The sequence below is a fragment of the Halichoerus grypus genome, chromosome 3 (assembly GCF_964656455.1).
Source record: "Halichoerus grypus chromosome 3, mHalGry1.hap1.1, whole genome shotgun sequence".
Classification (NCBI taxonomy): Eukaryota; Metazoa; Chordata; class Mammalia; order Carnivora; family Phocidae; genus Halichoerus; species Halichoerus grypus.
Genome location: NC_135714.1, coordinates 108,525,950 through 108,548,846, shown reverse-complemented (window position 1 = coordinate 108,548,846; position 22,897 = coordinate 108,525,950). Strand labels below are relative to the sequence as shown.

Here is a 22,897-nt window from a genome sequence, read left to right as displayed (position 1 = left end):
CACTATGTGGTCTTTATGTCTGGCTTATTTCACTTAACATAGTGTTTTGAGATTCCCACGTCAATGAGTATATCAGTAGATGTTTCCTTTTTTATTGCTGATTAATATTCCATGATATGGGCATACTACAATTTGTTTATCCAAAGGTTGATATTTGAATTGTTCCCAGTTGGTGGTTATGAACAAATCACCAATGATGATTCAAATTCAAATCTTCATGTGGACATATATTCTCCTGTCTCTTGAATAAATACGTAAAAGTAGAGTTTCTGTGTCAAATGTTAAGTGTATGTTTAACTTTACAAGACACTACTAAATGGCTTTCCAAAATGGTTGTATGTTCTGCATCTCCACCAGCCGTTTGAGTTCCGGGTTTTCCATGCCCTTGCCAAAATATGGTCTGTCAGTTTGAATTTTAACCATTCTAATGTGTATGTAGTGGTATTTCATTGTGGTTTTATTTACATTTCCCGAATGACTAATGATGTTGAGTGTCTTTTCATGGTTTATTTGTCATGTGTATATTTTCTTTGGTACATTACCTATTTAAATCTATTGCTCATTAAAAAATAGTGTTGTTTGTATTCATATTATTGCATTATAAAAGATTTTTATAATTTATACTTACAAGTCTTTTGTCAAATGTATGCTTTGCACATACTTTCTCCCAGAGTATGGCTGCTTTTTCATTTTCTTAACAGTATCTTAAGAGTGTCTATAAAACTTAATTTTGGTATAGCCCAATTTATCAATCTTTTGTGCTTTTTTGGTCCTATATGAGAAATCTTTGATTAACCCAAAGTCACTAAGATTTCTCTTATCTTCTTTAAGTTTTATAATTTTCATTACACTTAGATTATATTCTACTTCAAGTTAATTTTTGTAATTTGTGTGTGCTGTGATTGAGTGCATTTTTTGTATACAGATAGGTGTGCCAGTACCATTTATTGAAAAGACTCATTTCCTTTGAATTGCTTTGGCACTGCTCAAAAATAAATTGACAGTAGATAGAGATATGGGTGCATTTCAGGACTCCCTATTCTGCTTCACTGATATGAGAAAAATATATATTTTTCAACTGTCAAAAGTATAAGAAGAAAATTAGATAGGTCTCGTTAAGTCTTTGCTTACACAGTTTTAAAAAAATGTTTCTCTTTAATCTTTCTGGAAATCATAGTTGTCCATTTTGTAATGTGAGACTCTAAAACTTTATTTCTTCTCAATATATATGCAGTTACCACCTGCCATTTATTGACTACTTTGGCCTCTGATTTCAAATATTACCCTATCTGAACATTTATATCTGTATCTATATATCTATCTGTATCTATCATACATCATATGCATATACACTAAGTACATCGATTTCTGTTTTTAGGCTGTCAGTTTTGTTTTATTGCTCTAGTTTTCTGTTTCTCTACCCAATATCATGCTGTTTTAATGTACATTACTGTAGTTCTGATTTATGGTAGAGCAAATTTTTAAAAAATATTATTCTTTTTCGAAAATTTCTTGGCTATCACTTCACATTTACTCTTCCAACTGATCTTTCTACATCTTGAAAAAGTATATTGCTCCATGATTTTGTCCCTCAGTAGAGAACTGCTAACACTTTCCTTTTGAGAAAGGGTATGATTGATTTTTTTCAGCTTACTTACATTAAGAGAAAGAGACTCCACAGGCTATAAAGGAATCAGGCAGAACAGGTTTGGGCATGTCTTCCCAGTGTGAAAAGATCTGTCTACAGATGTGGTTCTGAAATAATGCGTTTAATAATAATACACTGTAATTAATGTGGTGTCCTCTGGCCCATTGGCCCCTCAGCATCTCAGGAACTATAACTCAAAGTGTGTTTTCCAAAGCAAAGGGCAGAAGGGTTTAATAAAGAGCAGAACTGTAGAACAGCTTGATTTCCTACAACTTCTACCACATGATTCAGAAATATTGTATAAAGTATGTGAAACTAAATGATGGTTCATATCTACTGAGAATTTCCTAATCATCTTTTGACTTTGGGAGCTTCAGAGTCAATAATTTCAAATTGGTTTTCATTATTCCTTTTTCATCATTCTCCACTGACAGGTCTTAAGACCAATAGGAATTTGATTGGTGTACTGAGTCTAAAATTTTCTGGCTTCTAACCAAACTTTAGGTATCATCTACAGTAATCTTTTGGGACATGTTTTCCCCTACATGCTATGCTACCTCAATTAACGGTGGTTTTTATGACTTGAGATTCCAGGGTATTAAATATGGACACATCTTTCTTCAGGATGGATGTCTACCATCATACATTGATGATCATCATGGTGTATCTGCTGAGGCCATCTACCTTTAGAGAAGGACACAGCTGTGCTGCCCTAGCTTTGTTAGGCTATAATGCTGTTGGGGCCTATTGCAGTAAAAGCAAGACTTTGTGTAGGAATGACAATGGGTGGGGCTTACAAGGCCATGGATTCAAAGATAGTGACAGCATAATTTACAAACTCCAGATAGAATTTGGGTCCAGGAGGAGATTTTTTCCTGTTTAATATATTGTTAACATTTTGTTTTCATTTTACATTATCTTCATGAGCATATTTTAGCTATCAGAATAATCTATTTTTATACATACCATAATATTTTATAAATGCATACCATTTTCATATTTATTTCTTTTTTTATTATGTTATGTTAATCACCATACATTACATCATTAGTTTTTGATGTAGTGTTCCATGATTCATTGTTTGCCTATAACACCCAGTGCTCCATTCAATACTTGCCCTCTTTAATACCCATCACCAGGCTACCCCATCTCCCCACCCCCCTCCCCTCTAGAACCCTCAGTTTGTTTCTCAGAGTCCATAGTCTCTCATGGTTCACCTCCCCCTCCGATTTCTCCCCTTCATTTTTCCCTTCCTACTATCTTTGTTTTTTTCTCTAACATACAATGTATTATTTGTTTCAGAGGTACAGATCTGTGATTCATCAGTCTTACACAATTCACAGCGTTCACCATAGCACATATTACCAACATCATATTTTAATCGAGTTTTAATTTAATGAGTGAAAATTATTTGTCATTTTATTCTACATTTTTATTACTAGGAAGTTCAAGCATGTTCATATACACTTATCACTTGATTCTTTTGTTTAGAATAGCACAAAAGCAATATTATTTAATCTAGATTTAGAAGGATGGTTGAGATTTTGCAAGGTAAGAAGGGAGAAAGGATATTCCTGACAGAAAGTTCAGCAGTTGAGAAGTCCATAGAAGTACATAAAACATGGGGAGCAAGTGTTTGTGAATACAGTATCTTAGGTATTATTTTGGTCTTTGTGTTTATTTTATTGGTTTTTAGGAACTCTTTATATAACAAATATGTTAAGCATTTGTATCTTAGCTGCTGCACAATTTTCCCTATTTTTTGTCCTTTTAAATTTCTCAAAAGATGTGCATAACACAATACTTTGTGAAATAGAAGTAATTTTATTTATTTATTTTACAAGACATATTGATGATTTACTATTTCTGGACAATATTCTTATCTATGAGGATATAGCCATACATAAAATGGGCAAAATCTCTGACTGAAGAGTTTACATTCCAGCTGACAGGGATTGCAAAAGCTAAATGTAATATATAATATGTCACATTATGATAATTGTTATAAAGAAAAATTAATCTGGGTATGGGGCCATCTGGCTGTAGTACAGTAAGAAGAGAATGGAATATGATGAAGTCAAAGAAGAGCAGGAGGCCAAACGAAATGAATTAAAGCCTTATAGGCAAGAATTGGTTATTAACTGAGAGTGGAAGCCATTGGAAAGTTCTGAGCAGGAGTCCTGTGATCCATCTTGCAGGATAAAAAGATTCCCCTGGCTGCTGTGTGGAGAAAAGTCTTCAGGGAATCAAGGGTAGAAGTAGATAAACTAGTAGGAGGCTGTTTAATAATGTAGGAGAAGAGATACTACACTGGCCCATGGTAGTAGCTGTGAAGATGGTAAGAAGTGGTCAGATTTTGTATATATCTCAAAGGCAGAGCTGAAAGAATTGATTTGGATGTGGCGTGTAAGAGTAAGAGGAGTGTCAGGAATAATTTCACCATTTAAGGGAAGATGCTAATTAATTCAAAGAATAGACTTGTGATTTATTGGGATGAAGAAAACATCCATATTAGGATATTTGTGGTACTGGGGAAGGAAAGTAAAAATTTGGTTTTGGACATGCATATTATACTTCAGATGCTTATTAGATATCACAGGAGATGTCAAGTAGAAAATGGGATGAGTCTTGGGTTCAGGGGAGAGGTCTGTTCACATATAGCCAACATTTAAAGGCATGGGACTAAATGAGATCACCTAAGGAATCAGAAGTCCAAGAACTCTGTGTGTTGTGTGTACCCTTATCAACTAAACAATTATATTCTGTGTAATAAAATGAAACACAATGGTCCACATTGTCTCCCGCTCAAAAGTTGATTAATATTCCTGCTATTTTCTGTATTCAAGGCAGGTACTATCATAAAATTTAGCTATATGAAGCAATTTTAGAATTACAGAGCTATATGAAGCAATTTTAGAATTACAGAATTTTAAATTGGAGTGACCTTGGAGATAATTTTTTTTTTATAATCAAGGACGTTAAAACCCAGGCAAATCATTTTTTTCAAGGTCACGGTGTAGAACACTTTGTACAACAGTATGATTTTATCTTTATGATTTTAATCCCCCTTGGAGATTTTAACATTTGAGGTTATATGTGATGTGGATGTAACAGAGATAATAGTTTGAAAGCAGACATGATGTTCAAATCTTTCAAGTCCATGTTATATGGGAGCCAGTCTTTAAGGGTTAGGCATCTAGAAATAAGGTCAAGAATTAATATCTATAACCAGGTCCTTTCACTGGATTTCTAATCAATCTCATTTTGTAAACCAGGTCACTTTTCCATTTTGAAAAATAACTGCATACCTATGATAGAAAATGCATTTTTTCCCCACTGTGTTGGAGATACTAAGATATATAATAGATGTCAGTGTCTAGTTATGTTTCACACTGTGTAAAAGCTACATTGGGTGAAAATTTATACATAGAGCAGACTGGCTTTTTGGGAAACAAAATTGTACTGAAGAAAATTAATTATAAATTTGATGTTGGTATCAAACTCTTCAACCAGGTTACTGGAGAAAATTAAAATATTTTCTTACTGTTTATCCTACTCCTCTGTAAAGGGGAGAGAACATATCTCTCACCCCATATTTCTCTACAAGGACTTTCATTCCATTCCCAAGTAGGGAATAGTTTTGGTGTAAATCTTCCAGCTTCCATTCTGTTAATTTATCTTTCTAGGGAAAGCCCAGTGTCCATGGTCCCTCCATTGGTTATTGTTTATGGTGCTTTTAAGATACAAACATTGTCTCTCTCTCTCTTCAGGTGGTAAGCAAATGGCTCCAAGGTCACAATTTGGGGGAACATGACGGGAGAACTAAGCATACCAGAAGTCATATATTTGGGTGAGTCATCTTTTATTTCCTTCATACTCTATGTCTATCTCACAAGTTGGGTAGAACCCCTACGGCAAGAGCTGTGATTAATTATACACAAACTTTTAACATCTCACATTATCCATTTATGTGCTAAATACCATACTTTTCTTGGAAATTGTCTAAGTGTGAGATTATTATTTAGTGGCTGGGCCAGAAGACCATCAGGCAAATCATCCCTCTTGTGAGTCCTGGAGGAATGGATAAAGCCATATGGAGCAGCCAGAGTTTACAGAATCCTAAGGTTGGTTCTTATTTGACAGACATTGAACAGAAGAGTATTAGGGTGGAGTGCAGAGAAAATCATGGCCAAAAGAAACATCTTCTTAATGAGAATAATAGATTTGCTGAGTGCATTCTTTATATTAGTGTTGACTTTCTTGACTTTTGAGTGAAATATAAAAAATTCTGATGTTATTCAACAGTCTTGCACAATTCACAGCGCTTACCAGAGCACATACCCTCCCCAGTGTCCATCACCCAGTCACCCCATCCCTCCCACCCCACCCCCACTCCAGCAACCCTCAGTTTGTTTCCTGAGATTAAGAATTCCTCATATCAGTGAGGTCATATGATACATGTCTTTCTCTGTTTGACTTATTTCGCTCAGCATAATACCCTCCAGTTCCATCCACGTCGTTGCAAATGGCAAGATCTCATTCCTTTTGATGGCTGCATAATATTCCACTGTTGAATCTCAGATCTGTACCTCTGAAACAAATAATGCAATATATGTTAAGAAAGAAAAAAAGAAAGCCCCAATATATGTGGGCTGTCTGTAGTTGGTACTGACTGGAAGATTTACACCAAAACTATGTAGCAGGAGGGGAAGAATGAAGGGGGGGAAATCGGAGGGGGAGAAGAACCATGAGAGACGATGGACTCTGAAAAACAAACTGAGGGTTCTAGAGGGGAGGGGGGTGGGAGGATGGGTTAGCCTGGTGATGGGTATTGAGGAGGGCACGTTCTGCATGGAGCACTGGGTGTTATGCACAAACAATGAATCATGGAACACTATATCTAAAACTAATGATGTAATGTATGGGGATTAACATAACAATAAAAAAATTTTTAAAAAAATTCTGATGTTAGGAAGTTAGAACAAATTTTCAAAAGAAGTGATTAGGGACATGAGAGCACAGAGGATAAAATGCTTGGTAACATTCATGGCAACATCTGCAAGGAAATTTAAAATAAATTAAAAAAATAACAAAATAGAAACATTTCCTACTACTCTTACACAGACACATAATTTTAAACTACCTTTACTTGAAAAAAAATATTACTTAAATTGGGGTTGATAGAGATTGATAATTCCAAGAATGTGCTGCTTTTTAAAAAATTTTATTTTATTATGTTATGTTAGTCACCATACAGTACATCATTAGTTTTTGATGTAGTGTTCCATGAATCATTGTTTTTGTTTATATAACACCCAGTACACCATGCAATATGTGCCCTCCTTAATACCCATCACCGGGCTAACCCATCTTCCCACCCCCCTCCCCTCTAAAACCCTCAGTTTGTTTCTCGGAGTCCATAGTCTCTCATAGTTCGTCTTCCCCTCCAATTCCACCCCCCTTCATTTTTCCCTTCCTTCTCCTAATGTCCTCCATGCTATTCCTTATGTTCCGCAAATAAGTGAAATCATACGATAATTGACTTTCTCTGCTTGACTTATTTCACTTAGCATAATCTCCTCCAGTCCCATCCATGTTGCTGTAAAAGTTGGGTATTCATCCTTTCTGATGGCTGAGTAATATTCCATTGTATATATGGACCACATCTTCTTTATCCATTCATCTGTTGAAGAGCATCTCGGCTCTTTCCACAGTTTGGCTATTGCGGACATTGCTGCTATGAACATTGGGGTACATATGGCCCTTCTTTTCACTACATCTGAGTCTTTGGGGTAAATACCCAGTAGTGCAATTGCTGGGTCATAAGGTAGCTCTATTTTTAATTTTTTGAGGAACCTCCACACTGTTTCCCAAAGTGGCTGTACCACCTTGCATTCCCACCAACAGTGTAAGAGGGTTCCCCTTTCTCCACAACCTCTCGAGCATTTGTTGTTTCTTGGCTTGTCAATTTTTGCCATTCTAACTGGTATAAGGTGGTATCTCAGTGTGGTTTTGATTTGAATTTCCCTGATGGCTAATGATGATGAACATTTTTTCATGTGTCTGTTAGTCATTTGTATGTCTTCTTTGGAAAAGTGTCTTTTCATGTCTTCTGCCCATTTTTTGACTTGATTATTTGTTTTTTGGGTGCTGAGTTTGAGAAGTTCTTTATCGATCTTGGATATCAGCCCTTTGAATGTGCTTTATAGCTCTAGTGGTTTGGAGTTATGACTACCCAAAAAAAGGCTTTGAATATTTTGAGTTAGAGAGTAATTGTTACCCATTTTGCATTCTTATTACTTAAAAATGTCAATTATAGGGCCTAAGCTATACTGTTTTGTGGTATCATGAGGACATGAACAATTTGCCTAGGAAAGAGTAAGTTGTTATTTTGGTTTATGGTTTCCTACCTCAAAATATTAAGAATACTCCTATATAGCATGTAGGCTTGGAGATTGGAAACTTCAAAGAGGTTTTTGAATTTACTGTCTTCATGTCTTTGATTGTTGAATTGAAAGGGCTGTCTGTAGTTGGTACTGAGTGGGCAGTCATACCCAGAGGGCAGATTAACCCCCATCTGGCAAGCTCTTGAAACTTTAATATGTTGTCTGTCTGTAATAGAGATCTGTTTTCTTTTTGTGGGACCAACCACTTTACAGCTCTTCCTCCAAAGTGACTACTATGTAATACATGATGATACATCATGGATGGTATAGTATGGCAAATTATTGTTAAAAGTTCTCGTATGCTGAGAAGAGCTTAAGAGTATACATGCAACATTTCCTCTGGAAACACAGAAGTCTTTAATTTGTGTGAGGTAATAATTTTTCTTTTCTTTTCCTAAAAGAAATCAGCATGCAGGAAAGGATTTGCCTTATATGGGGAATCAAAAGTATGCAAAAATATCTAAAATGTAATGATTACTATTTTAGAAGAATTTTCTGATTGTTGGTGTTATTGTCTAGTGGATAATGGAATGGATAGTTTAAATGACATACTGGGAGGTGCAGGATGTCCAAAAAGGAAAAAAAAAAATTAGAGTGAAGAAAGGTTATGGCCAGCAAATGAAGAAAAAATGAAAACCTAAAAAGGGTTCTTTTCTGGTTTGGATAGTAGTAGAAAAAAGAGACATGAATCCAGATTTAAAAAATAATATTATAATAGTGATTAGTTATGATTTATGGGTGGTTTTTATTGCTTTGACATTGCTTTGAATTTGACAAATGGAAACTGAGTTTGGGATACTTATTTTAAAATAAATATTTGCTTTTGTTATTTTTAAGTTTTATATAATGGACTTTGATATGATTTAGTGAAAATAAATTGATGAATGAATGATATTGTGATATCTCCTTGCATTCCTTGGAAGAAAACTACATTTTGAAGATAAGGTTATAGAAGCTGTTATCTGGATATTTATTTAGCTATAATTGAAAAATGATTGAACTCATAATTGATGTAGAGTCTCACTTTAACAATTTTTTTTAAAAGATTTTTTATTTATTTATTTGACAGAGAGACACAGCAAGAGAGGAAACACAGGCAGGGGGAGTGGGAAAGGGAGAAGCAGGCTTCCTGATGAGCACCCTGGGATCATGACCTGAGCTGAAGGCAGATGCTTAACGACTGAGCCACCCAGGCGCCCCACTTTAGCAATTTTTTGAGGAAATGTTTGAAAAAAATATTTACTTAGTTTTGAGTTATGTGAGTGTGGAAAGAGTACACATTTTTCATTTTTAAAGCAATCAAAAATACTTTTTTTCTGTTGCTCTTTTGTACACCATACCAAAAACAACTTTATTTTAGGATTTAGAGCCTTCTAGGAGATTGGGCATCGTCAAGCTAAGTTTCTTCTGGGTAACTTCTAAGGGTAAAGATGTTGTAAGACAGTAAAAATGTATCTTATTTTTTATAAAATACATGGTAACTTCACATGACTAGACTTACATAACTTTTAATGATATGGAGTTTCAAAACACATAGCATTATTTGATATTTATCTGTGGTTTGCTATATTTTTTTTGAAAAAGTGGATAACTATACTTTTCTGGGGGGATTGTTTTTCCCTCATCTATTTTTTTTAAAAGAAGATACCACTTTTACAAATCAGCTGGAACAAATGTTATACTGTTCTAGGAAAGTGACATGTCTGATCACTCCAAAGCCATGGAACACTGCAGTTAAGGGTGTTTTGAGTAGAACAAATTCTAACAAAATCTGTGTAACTTAACCAATTGTTGTAATATAATTTAAACTTAACCTAAAATGCCAGACATCCTGTAGAACCAACTTTAAAATGTAGCAGTGTAGACCCTATCATTGAGAATGATTATCACCTCATTGATTAATTAGTTATTTAACTCATTTTTGTTCAACAACTACATGCTGAGTGTTGATCATTTAGTACTGTGCTAGGAGCTAAGTATATAGTGGTAAATAAAGCATAAAATCATTATGCTTGATTAGAAGAGTTTCAGATAAAAATGTTTTCTCCACCTTTATTCTCCCAAATTTTCATACCTACTGTTTAGACTTGTTTAACAAGTGGTTTGGATGGCAACAGGAAATAGAAAGAGAAATGACTTTGGAATTAACAGATATGGGTTTGAGGACTAGCTATATCATTTACTGTCTTCCTGATATGAGCAAATTACTTCATCTCTCCATGACTCCATCCCATTATCTTAGTGCCTAACGGCAGCCCTAGAATTTCTAAATGCGAGGAGACCAGGGATCAAAATTTGGTTGGAGGAGGGGCCTCTGGGGCTTATCTTGGCACTACATTGACAGAGCAAGCACATTTATTTTTACTTAGGTTGTATGTTTGTTTGGGATGGACTGATGGAGATTATGGGGGATGCTTAATCTCTCCTAAATGACCCCTGGGCACAGCCACTGTTAGGACTTAGCCCAGCATGCAGAACTTTGGATAACTCACAAACAGTGGTGTGTCCAGGATCACATGAGATATAATGGGAAAGGGTATATATCTATATAGGCATATGTCTACCTATGCCTGTATATACATACACATATATTTTATTATTACCTTTTTGGAAATCATAGTCTAGAAGGGCAATTCACTTAAGAGCTTGGGGTAAGGTTCTCTTCCTAAGCCTAAACACTATACTTTTTTAGGAATCAGGTTTGTGGACCCAGAAGCCTCAATTAGTTTCTTCTCAAATAGGGAGTAGTTTTATGATTCCCAGAGACCTGCTCTGAGTACATCATGTCTGGCTCATGCTAACTTCTCTCAGAGGGGGAGAGATTTGTGAGGCATTTTACACAAAGCAATTCATTGTTTAAGCGACTCATTCAGGAAATTGCTTTTGCAGATCTGGTCTCTCATTTTTTGTCCAATCCTCTTTCTGTATCACTCTAGTATGTCTCCTTCTCTGTATCTCTAAAAGAGCATATAATGATTTAATTAGTCATTACCTGAACAGCAGATTCAGGGGCCCCTGTTGTACCCATTTTTAACCCCACTTCTGTTCATTTTTTCCACTGCAGTTATGGTAAAATTCCTCCAACTCAGTCCTTATAACCTCATTCTACGGACTAACATTATCTAGGGGCTTCCCATTACTTCTAAAAGATGTGTAAAATCCTTAACATGACCCATAAGGCCATGGAGAGTTTAGTCACTAATTATATCTCCACTTTGGTCTTCTATAGTGCTCCTCTTCCCTCTCTATGATAGAGAGGTTTCTTTCAGGGCCTTGAGGGCTTAAACTCACAAACTGCCTTCCCATTTCTGGGCTTTTACCTGTGTTATTTCCTACTTGGAAAGCTAACTGCCCACTGCTCCTTGCTTCCAGCAGGGTAACTCTCATCCTCATGGAAAAATCCTAATGATGCTGTTTATTCAGTGTCATTCCTCTGACATATTGCACCATCCGTGATAGCAGTGTTCTTATCTATTTTATTTACGACCATATATTCAGCACTAGCACAGCCCTTGGTACACAGCAGCTATGTGATAAATATCTGTTGAATGGATAAATGAATCAGTATTAAATATTCAGATTCCTAAATCTTAGCAGATGATTCCTGTTTAAATCCAAGTTCACTAAATCCTCTCTATTCAGTTATTTTGTATCAAGAAAAAGACTTCCCCAGTTAGAGAAAGACAAATACCATATGATTTAACTCATATGTGGAATTTGAGAAACAAAACAAAAGAACAAAGGGAAAAAGAGAGGGAGAGAAAGAGGCAAACCAAGAAACAGACTCTTAACTAAAGAGAACAAATTGATGGTTGCCAGAGGTGAAATGGGTCCGGGATACGTGAAATAGGTGATGGGGATTAAAGAGTACACTTACTGTGATGAGCACTGAGTAATATATAGAATTGTTGAATCACTATATTGTACGCCTGAAACTAGTATAACACTATGTTAACTATACTGGAATTAAAATAAAAAAATTAGGGGCGCCTGGGTAGCTCAGTTGATTAAGCATCTGCCTTCGGCTCAGGTCATGATCCCAGGGTCCTGGGATCGAGTCCCGCATCGGGCTCCCTGCTCAGCGGGAAGCCTGCTTCTCCCTCTCCCACTCCCTCTGCTTGTGTTCCCTCTCTCGCTGTGTCTCTCTGTCAAATAAATAAAAAAAAAAAAACTTAAATTAATAAAAATAAATAAATAAATAAATAAATAGACAGACTTCCATAATTCCTAATGTTTTTCATGGTGGGAAAAGTCTAACAAGTTCACATTTATAGCATTTCATTCTGGTTTAAAAAAAATTTCATCTTTATGTTGGTCAAAGCATATTAAATGGGTTGGTGTAAGATCTCTGTCCAACAAAAGTGTCCTTCACTGACTAAGATGATTACACGAGCTATTTCTCATTCCTGGTATTTCTTATTTATTTATTTATTTTTTATCATTATGTTACGTTAATCACCATACATTACATCATTAGTTTTTGATGTAGTGTTCCATGATTCATTGTTTGCATATAACACCCAGTGCTCCATGCAGAACGTGCGCTCTATAATACCCATCACCAGGCTAACCCATCCCCCCACTCCCCTCCCCTCTAGAACCCTCAGTTTGTTTTTCAGAGTCCATAGCCTCTCATGGTTCGTCTCCCCCTCCGATTCCCCCCCTTCACTCTTCCCCTCCTGTTATCTTCTTCTTCTTCTTTTTTTTAACATATAATGTATTATTTGTTTCAGAGGTACAGGTCTGTGATTCAACAGTCTTACACAATTCACAGCACTCACCATAGCACATACCCTCCCCAGTGTCTATCACCCAGCCACCCCATGGGTTGCTGGAGTGGTGGGGGGTGGAAGGGATGGGGTGGCTGGGTCATTCCTGGTATTTCTTAATGCATCTTCTACCTATTGAGACCTAGACATCCAGGGCTTTAGAGGGAAGGAAATACCCATACAAGGACAAAGGAGTCAGTTTTTAGCTTTTGGCTTCTGAAATAGGTTTTTGAGGCCAATTCCAGTGAAAAAACATTGAGAAGCCAAATATTTCATTTGAAAAGGCCAAAATGTTTGAGAGAAAAGAAGCCAAAGCTGAAAAACAAGGATTGGAATACTGTAAACTCATGGTGAGGAAGACACAGGAAATGATACAAGGGCATTTTTCTACTATCCAGAAATAAGGAAAGACCCCTTCTTGAACTGGGGCAAAGAATTCTGGAAAGGGGAGGAGAACAAGAGAGGTGGGTTGTAAAGACTTGTAGGGCCTGGTACCCCCTTCACCCTAATAGTCTGCCCTCCCCCCTCTTGGTGTTACAACCTAAGAGGATGGACAGGGGTCAGCAAACATGTATTTGAATTCGAAAGCAGAGGGAATAGTTAAACACTTCTTTCATGGAATGCTGGGGAGAGGAAGTCTCTAGAAGGCCTCATGCCACATGGATTGGCAAAGTATAACAGAAATGGCTGTATGACGGGCTTGGGCAGCTGAAGGAACTGAAATACAATTTTCTGTGGCCAAAATGGCAAATAGGATATTCAGAGGTTCACATATGTTCTAGTGGAAGTCAAAAAAGTTTGAGTTCTGATGGACTGGAAGAGACCTAGATTCAAGTTTGGAAGACACAGAGTATGGTAGACATCACAATTGGAGGCCATGGCAAGAATGACATTATGATGCTAGCACTCATCCTAAGGAAATGGGTAACCTAGTTATATCAGGAGGAAAACAGAGGGATAAGAAGCCAACACTCAAAGACCAAGCAGGGTGAGATGATACAGTTGAGGTCAACACAGATCTAGAAAATTAAAATCCATTCTTTTACTGCAAGGATGCTATATAGTGTTCCCTTCATACCCAGATATTATCCCAGGGAAGAGGAGAAGTGAGGAGAGAACCCACAACGAAGAAGCATAGCCTTGAGGGGGAGTTTGAACTTTGACCTGGCTGAGTTTACGTCCTGAATTAACTGGCACACCAAATCAAAAGTGAAGGGGCTCCCTTGTATAATATGATGATTAAGATCTTGGTTATGGAGCCAACTTGACTGGGACCAAGTCCCAGATCTGCCCCTTATTAATGATATAACTTTGCACAAGACTGTTTATTTCTCTGTGCCTTAGTTTTCTCACTTGTGAGGACTAAATATACGAATGTTGTAAACTGCTCAGAACAAATGCCTGCCACATGGTAAGCACTTAGTGTCAGGTTACTCCAAAGACATACAGGAAAACTGTAAAGTGAAGATGGAAGGTTTTAGTCAGAATAGGTTTTGTGAACCAAGATTTGATTATTCCTATGAAGTTTGGCTAGGCCAATTTCCATTCTGCTAAGGTCTAAGCACTCTTTCCTGAGGTCACTGCTCTTCCTGTGAAAAGTAAATACATCATAAGTTAACTATGAATGCAACTGGCCAAATTTCTAGTTAATCTTCTCTTACTGATTTATGCTTTTGTAGGAAACAAAATCTAGACACTGAATTAGAAATACAAAAACAATAGAATTTTCTGTAGAAGTTTTACCCTTAACTCCCTTAAGAAGATGTATATTAATCATGCATTTGATGATGTGGTTTTTTTTCTCTCATGCACTGTGACATTCAATGATATTTTTTTTAATTTCAGTACAATATTGTATTAGTTCCCAGTGTACAACATAGTGATTCAGCTTCTCTATAGGTTATGCTTTGCTCCTTATACTATGTTCACAGGTGTAGCTACCATCTGTCACTATACAACACTGTTACAATATCATTGACTGTATTCCTTAGGCTGTGCCTTTTTTCCCTATGACTTAGTCATTCAATAACTGGAAGCCTGTATTCCCCATTCCCCTTCTCCCATTTTGCCCATCTGCCATTCCTTTTTTTTTTTTTTTTTAGATTCTACATGAGTAAAATAATATGGTATTTGTCTTTCTTAGTCTGACTTATTTCTTTTAACATAATACCCTCTAGATCCATCCATATTGTTGCAAATGGCAAGATCTCATCCTTTTTTGTGGCTGTGTAATATTCCACTATAGATATATGCCATACCTTCCTTATCCATTCATCTATTGAGGACACTTAGGTTGTTCCAATGCTATTGTTTCTTAGCCTAAACCTATTGTCTTTTGGCTAAATGAACAGACATGGAGGGAGATTGTTCTTTTTAACCAGTGTCACTGAGGTGGTTTGTCAGGCATTATGCTAAAGTCTGATGTGGGCTCTGGATATATCAAAAAGAAAAAGAAATGGCTCTTGCCTGAGAAGCTCATCTGTTTAAGCACAGTTCAGTGTAGCATTGTAAGTTTTATGATAAGGTGCCATGTTAGTGTAGGGTGGTGAAATGTGCATGTATGTGGTTTGGTGGAAGTGAGTATCTATTATCTGTGTTTTCTCTATATCCCTTTATTTTTTTTTCAGTTTTGGAATAATATTTTCCAGAGTTTCTCTAAAGTTTCTAACTTTTCTAAAGTTCCCAAATTTCCTAAAATTTGATAGATTGAAATGACCATAAAGAAGCTCCACTAACTTGGAGATCACACTCTTATCCCTTTTATTTTTCATTTTTCACCATTTCACCCAAATCCTGTGAATCTGCAAAGTGCCAAGGGCCAGGATACTGAAGAAATCTTGGAATAGTCTTTAATGTAATGGAAACTTAGGGTATTTTGATGTCCCTTAATAAAATGCCTCACATATTTTAGTTTTCTTTAGTTGACTCTTGCTTTTTTTTTTAAAAAGAGTGTGATTTAGGAACATAATTTCCAAAACCTTCACTATGCAAAGATGAACATGTGGCTATTCCTGATGCTGTCCCAGGGAGAGCTGGGGTTCATCTTTGAGATCCAAGAATAGGCACTCATTTCATTTGTGTCCATGCTTGAGCAGCCCACTGCTGTTGCTGAGGGCTTGTGTACATAAAATGGATTCACACTGACTAGTGACCAGGAAGACCTGGTTTTTTCACTGCCAGGCTTTATTAGAGTCCTCGCATTGGATCCTACTCTGTTTTTTTCAGACCCTTATAAAACAGATGACCTCTGCTGATTGAAAAGGCAGCAACATAGATCTTCTGTTTAATATCTCAGGTTGGTCAACTACTAATCACCAGAAGGTAATTCTCACCCACCTACCTTCCAAACAACAGGTCAGATACTCACTAAGACCCTGTTATTTATTTATTTATGTATGTATGTATGTATGTATGTTATATTATGTTATGTTATGTTAATCACCATAGATTACATCATTAGTTTTTGATGTAGTGTTCCATGATTCATTGTTTGCATATAACACCCAGGGCTCCATTCAGTACATGCCCTCTTTAATACCCATCACCAGGCTAACCCATCCCCCCACCCCCCTCCCTTCTAGAACCCTCAGTTTGTTTCCCGGAGTCCATGGTCTCTCATGGTTCGTCTCCCCCTCTGAATTACCCCCCTTCGTTTTTCCCTTCCTACTACCGTCGTCGTCTTCTTTTTTTTTTTTTAACATATAATGTATTATTTGTTTCAGAGGTACAGGTCTGTGATTCAACAGTCTTACACAATTCACAGCACTCACCATAGCACATACCCTCCCCAATGTCTATCACCTAGCCACCCCATCCCTCCTACCCCCACCACCCCAGCAACCCTGTTTTCAAGTAGAAACATCTATTTCCATGACTGAGCAAAAGTAAGAAGCTGCTTCATTCCATTTTTCAATAATTTGAATCAATATGTTTTTTTAACGGTAAACAAGCAAAAAGGTTTTTTTTTTTCTTTTTTCCCCTCAAAATGTTTTTTTCAATGCACTTACATTGAGGATTTTTAGGATGATTACCACAAGGAAAAATGATCTCAAAATCTATTTTGATGACTGTCATGGCTCAAATAAGAGGGGAAAAAATTAACTTCTGCATTTTTGTTTTGGTAGGAAGCATGGAATTCTATTTTTTTTTTAAGAGGGGGGAGAGGGAGAGGGAGAGAGAGAATCTTAATCAGGCTCTACACCCAGCTCAGAGCTGGACATGGGGCTTGATCTCACGACTGTGAGGTCATAACTTGAGCCTAAATCAAGAGTCAGATGCTTAACCAACTGAGCCACCCAGGCGCCCCCCCCCACTTTTATTTTTTTTAAAGATTTTATTTATTCATTTGACAGAGATAGATACAGCGAGAGAGGGATCACAAGCAGGGGGAGTGGGAGAGGGAGAAGCAGGCCTCCCGCAGAGCGAGGAGCCCGATGCGGGGCTCGATCCCAGGACACTGGGATCATGACCCGAGCTGAAGGCAGACGCTTAACGACTGAGCCACCCAGGCACCCCGCCCCGCCCCCCACTTTTTAAAAAAATTCCACTAATGAGCACATTAATAAACCTATTCAGGTAAGGAATACAACTGTGTGATGCTGTCCCCCTGTCTTGTGCAGCAGTAATATCTAAACAGATCAAATGTGAAAGTATGGGGACAGGGTCAAACTAAATTTAAATGTAAGATGGCTTAAAATCTGCCCATCAATTTAACTCGGAATGTAAGAGTTGGGAGTAAATTTAGATTTCTCTGCTCACAGCATCTTATTATTTCAGTTACATATTGCATAAGGTAGCATTGCATATCATTAAAATGAGGGGAGACTAGAAGGATCTTTGAAGATTCGGGTTTAAGACACTGTAATCCCATAATTCTTTAACCTTTGAGGGACTAAGAGAAGTAAAACAACTGTGATGCAAATGACACTATTATCACTTTACACTGGTAGAATTTTAGAGCTTGAAGTCATTTTTATACCTGGTGTCTATCTCCTTTTGGCCCAGGGTATGTTGTTATCTAGACAATCTTGGACTCATGAGTTATACCCTATTGATAAAATTGTGTATCAGTGGAGGCTTCACAGCTCTTCCTGGCAACATTCCAGTGCCTTATAAATCTTAAGGTAAGGAAGTCATCTTTATTACCAAGGTTAAGTACCTTTGAATGTATTGCCATTACCTATACTTTTGGAAGTCCCAAAGCCCTTTTGAGAAAGTATAGAAAATCATTTTGTTGTTGTTACTATTCTTGGGTATGCTATATTAAGATACTAGTTTGCTTCATAGCATTAAAATATGGTGTTAAGACTCTGAATCTTAACATTTTATACTAATTTACTAAGTGGCTAGAAGCTATATTTACCTTCTATTTCATTTCTTAAAATTTTAGTTTTCTTTTTTGGTCTCTATTTAAACTCGCACGTCCCTGACAAGATGTGAAGTTAGATGTTGGTTCATAACCAAGGCAGCTTTTAGGAATGGATAGATTAATAAAGATGAGAAGGAATTCATTAGCAATTATGACCGAAGACCTATGGCATTCTTCTGTTGATTCATATGAGCCTGCTTTACATTGACAAGAATTATAAATAATGATTTTACCATGAAATTAAGGACAATATACTTTGATGGGCTTGTTAGGTGATACCTTGAAAAGTTGTAAATATGCACTGAGCTACAACAGGCAGTTTTCACTGTGAAATACCTATTTCTGCTACATTGCCCATTACTTCTTCCCCTTTTCTTCCTGGACTATAGGGTTGCTCCTCATACCATTTTCTCATTCTCTTTCTGGTATAATGAGTAGCATATGGCAAATATCCATGTTTCAGTTCAGCTGAGGTGACTTGCTAGATTTTTGTGTTTGTCTCCTGTATGGTCACTTTTACATTCTTCATCCTGTTACGCAAGTAGAAAAGACACACCAATGGATACCAACATTGGCATCTATAGATCAGGTGTTGGGCTGGTAACCCCCGTGGTGAAGAGTTTTTGTATCCCTCTCTCCTGATTCAGTGCAGGCAAGGGAATTTGAGCAAGAGCCAGGACATGTGGCAGCCTTTAGGTTTCTTCCAAATATTATAAGCTCAGAGTCTAATGTGGAGTCCACCCTTCTTTCACTGGCCTTGACATCATAGAATTTACACTACCACTCTGCCCTTGAAACTTGGAAATTGCCTATTATCCAGGTCATTGGAAGAGTTTGCTTATTGATTCTGAAGCTGCTATTTGGTAACAATTCAAAGTGTGGTGTAGAGACATCATCTTCCAAATCCTGTGCTGTGTGCTCTCTCCTACACAGCAGGATGTAATTTTGCTTGTGGTATATGCAAGCACCTTTTCCCAGCATGCCCTCATCTAAGCATGCTTTTCCTTGTGCCAGACACTATATGCTCTATCAGTTTAATATTCTTAAGCCTTTAGTTATGTGGCTGTGCCAGGTAAGTCTGATTTTTCTGTTCATCTAAAAAATAGCTTTATGTTATTATAAATAGAATGCACATTTGGAGATGGAAATACACTGTTCATTAGGTATACCAGTACAAACCATTGGCCTCTGGCCATGCTTCTCTAATGGTATAATTTCCATACCCCCAGGGATATGGTTATGTATCCTCTCTTTATTTTGAAGGCCATAATTGTAAACACATGTGTTTGACTGGATACCTTATATCAATAGCCTTCATCCATTCTGCCAGAAGACCTGCAGAGTGCAATACAACATCAAAGGAAACCCAAGGAAATGTTGGTCTATTATTTGAGATATATTTGGGCTTGGCTCATACTAACTTATTGCTAGATTTGAAAATCAAACCTTAGGCTAAGGCTGAGAGGTTTTAGGGGAGCATCCTGAGTACTAAATAGATGAGATAAAAAATTACAGAGTAAAAAGATTTCATTGTAGTCATCTGCATGGCAAAACCACAAATCTCATACACATAAGCCAGGGTCTATTATCAGTCACATGCATTTAGTTTATTCATGTTATAATTTCCCAGATCTGTCTGAACAAATTTGTGAATTTTCAGTGAGAAAGGTTTCCTGGTCTCTGTATTTACTTTAATTTAGTGGGCATCATTTGTGAATCTGTGGCCTTGGTATGTTCAATAAAAGCTAGTTACAAGTAAACACACATCAAATTCTCTAGTGGTCACTTGGCTCAGCACGAGTTTTAAAGGTTTATCAATGATTGATCACTCTGGATATTGTTACAGTCTTCTTTCATGTACAAATGTATTCCTAAACAACACCCTACTAAATTATTTTCTTAAGAGAAAAAATCTATTAATAGTGAGTAGTAGAAACTGAAATATATGTTTTGCATTTATGTAAAAATCAGTGATTCTGTTTTCTGTTATAAATTCTTAGATAATGTGGCTGTGCCAAAATAACTCAAAATTTTTAAGAAATATTTTTTCCTGAATTTTATAGTTCTCATCATGAAAACTAAAAATACTCTGTTTTTGGAGTTGTATTTATTTTTTATGGAATGTTCTTATAGAATTCCAGTAAATCTGCAATACTCTATGGAAGTCTTGTCTCTAAAATTAGTGCTCTGTGCTGTAGGGAGGTGCTGTGGGAACCTTTCTAACAGTAATGTAGAAGTTAGAGTTTAATGGCATGCTGACAATTATGTGGAAGAAGGTGGGTGTGGTGCCTTCATGATTGGTGCCAGAATAGCAGATGTCATGAGCCTTTGTTCATGGGACACATTTGTGTCAGCTGGCCATATTATGGTATGCAAAGGAGGCTGAGACCTTATTCCCCAGCTCTTATCCCAGCACATATGATTTAAGAAAGGCCTCTTTTAGCCAAGAGAGATAGGCATTTTTAATTAGGAAAATAACTTCAGAATGATTGACATTCATCAACTAAAATACTATATTTTCCCAAATGCTTAATAATGCATTTTTACTAATATTAAATCAGGCCGAGTGACAAACGTTTCTGTAGGATTTAATCACACTATGACTAAAAAGGAGATGCACACATAATTGAGTTATAATAGAGAATAAGTATTTTAAAAATCTAAGTAAATTTTTAAGAAATTTAGGGGGATTCACAATATGATTAAGTTTGAGGCACTAATACACCCAACAAAACTTATAAGTCCTTGCATCAATGTTTCCTTAAATTTTTCATGTAATGGCACCCACATAAAATGATACTATCTCTATGCCACACTAGAGTGAAAAGACAAAGCTACTAAGATCAAAGACAGGAGTGGAATGCTGTTTGTTTGCCCTAAAATGCGAGGGGATTGGTAGCTGTGTGTGTCTTTAGATTGTTCATTTCTTCCTTTCCTTTCCCCCCTTTTTTTTCCTTATTGTAATGTGTTTCAGATCAGTAGGAAAAAGAAGATATACTTCTTATTCTTAGATTTCCCAGGGATTTCAAGGAGTATAAATTTAGGGCAAATTATCCTCAATTTCAGACCTTCTGTTCAATTAAAAGGCTTTCTGTTAGTTTGAAAACAAATAGAGCTTATTTCTTTAAAACAAATCTAACTAAGCTCTGGCGAGCCCACAGTGTCTAACAGAATACCACTGGGCTGATTAATATTTATACTATAGAAACTGATGTTAAAAACAAGTCAAACTAAAAGTTGGAAATGAAAATAATATGCTGAAAGGTTTACAGTAAATTTCAGTTTCACCTATGGAAAGAGCCAAGATGTCCATCAACAGATGAATGGATAAAGAAGATGTGGAATATTCCATTGAATCATACACACATACAATGGAATATTATACAGCCATTAAAATATAATGCAGCCATTACACACACGCACACACACACACACACACACACACACACACACACAGGAATATTATGCAGCCATTAAAAAGAACAAAATCTTGCCATTTGCAATGATGTGGATGGAACTAGAGGGTATTACGCTCAGTGAGATAAGCCAATCAGAGAAAGACATGTATCATGTTATCTCACTGATATGAGGAATTCTTAATCTCAGGAAACAAACTGAGGGTTGCTGGAGTGGTGGGGGGTGGGAGGGATGGGGTGGCTGGGTGATGGACATTGGGGAGGGTATGTCCTATGGTGAGCATTGTGAATTGTGTAAGACTGATGAATCACAGACCTGTACCTCTGAAACAAATAATACATTATATGTTAAAAAAAAAAAAAGAAGATAGTAGGAAGGGAAAAATGAAGGGGGGGGAATAGGAGGGGGAGACGAACCATGAGAGACTATGGACTCTGAGAAACAAACTGAGGGTTCTAGAGGGGAAGGGGGTGGGGGGATGGGTTAGCCTGGGGATGGGTATTAAGGAGGGCATGTATTGAATGGAGCCCTGGGTGTTATATGCAAACAATGAATCATGGAACACTACATCAAAAACTAATGATGTAATCTATGGTGACTAACATAATAAAACAAAACTAAAAAAAAAATTCAGTTTCACTTGCCCCAATTTTAATTGATGCTGTATTTCTTGGTATCTTGAATCATAAACATAATTCATTCTTGCCTAGGTGACCTTTAACCTTGCATTTTAATATATTAATTCCAATGTGTCTGTTCTTACAGATATTTGAAATCCTCCCTTTCATTTTTTTTCCATTTCTTTCTTTACTCCATTACTTTCCTCTGTCTCTTCTGATCTTCTTTTCTTCCTCCCTTTTTTTCTTTCTTTTTCACAGAAAGAATTTCTGAATTTTAAAGGCAGTCCCTGAAGATAAGAGCAAAGTCCTAGCATTTGAGATGTTGTACATGCAGGGGAATCATTATAAATATGGCAGTTTTTATGTTTCTCTCTCTTTTTTTTGTCTTTTTATTTCAGAAAGTTAAAAAATGTTGTGTTCATTAAGGATGACTTTCATGTGGTTACCTTCTGTTGTAATAAAAAATTTCATAAAGATGGAAAGCCATCTAGAAATGGAGTTTAATTTAGATTATGAATCAGGTTTATGTTTTCAGTGTATGTTTTAATTATCAAGGGTATCCCTCAGCCGCAGTTTAGATTTATTTGGTTTCTGTTCTCCAAACATTTTACATTTAGCAACCTCTAGAA

The 22,897-nt window shown here is 36.6% G+C and overlaps 1 long non-coding RNA gene across 2 annotated transcripts in view; it reads left to right on the top strand.

Annotated features, from left to right (window-relative positions):
• The window catches only part of LOC144381269 (uncharacterized), a 272,279-nt gene that overhangs the window by 155,089 nt on the left and 94,293 nt on the right, over positions 1-22,897 (top strand). For both annotated transcript variants that reach the window (XR_013446165.1, XR_013446164.1), the window contains exon 2: positions 5,419-5,498. This is a non-coding gene — a long non-coding RNA (uncharacterized LOC144381269). The remainder of the gene's footprint in view (positions 1-5,418; positions 5,499-22,897) is intronic.